Source organism: Somniosus microcephalus, chromosome 7 (assembly GCF_052327205.1).
Source record: "Somniosus microcephalus isolate GS21.2 chromosome 7, FLI_Smic_1.0, whole genome shotgun sequence".
In the NCBI taxonomy this organism is placed as follows: Eukaryota; Metazoa; Chordata; class Chondrichthyes; order Squaliformes; family Somniosidae; genus Somniosus; species Somniosus microcephalus.
The window spans coordinates 251,609,459-251,610,048 of NC_140993.1; positions in this window are offsets into that span (position 1 = coordinate 251,609,459).

The following is a 590-nucleotide window of genomic DNA, read 5'->3' on the forward strand; positions in this document are numbered from 1 at the left end:
ATCTCAGTAGATCATTAAACCTTTTTCTACACTGAACCCATGTGTGTCTGCACACAGACCTCGAGCTCACCTCCTCAGCAATTTGCAGCCAAGCTGCCTTGGTTTGCTGAGGAGGCCTCCTCCTTCCGTTTCCAGGGAAGAGGAGCTCCTGACGTCCTCTAACTCCCTCAACAAGAGCATGGAGAGAGCCCTCATTGAACCTGGGTGCAGCCTTTGTTATTGGGGCTGCCGTTCCTGCAGCTCCCAGCACCTTTAAGAGAAAAAAGCGTTAATATTACTAAGCCAATGATCGGAACAAATCTGACATCTTTTTCATTTCATAGTCAGATAATAAATTGATAAATAAAAAAAAATCATAAATATCTTTCTGGAATAATATGACCAGCAATTTCATTCATTAAATTTTGTTCAGAACAGACGCTGTCAAATCCCCTTTCTATATAATGCAGCACCAATCCATCCCATTGACATTTGTTCCAAAGGGGACATGGCCCCTTTAAATTTTCATTCAAACAAACTGATGAGAAACTGACAGCCTCCAAGCAATTGCCTGGAGGGACCTGCACGTCGGCCCTAACGAGACCAATGAA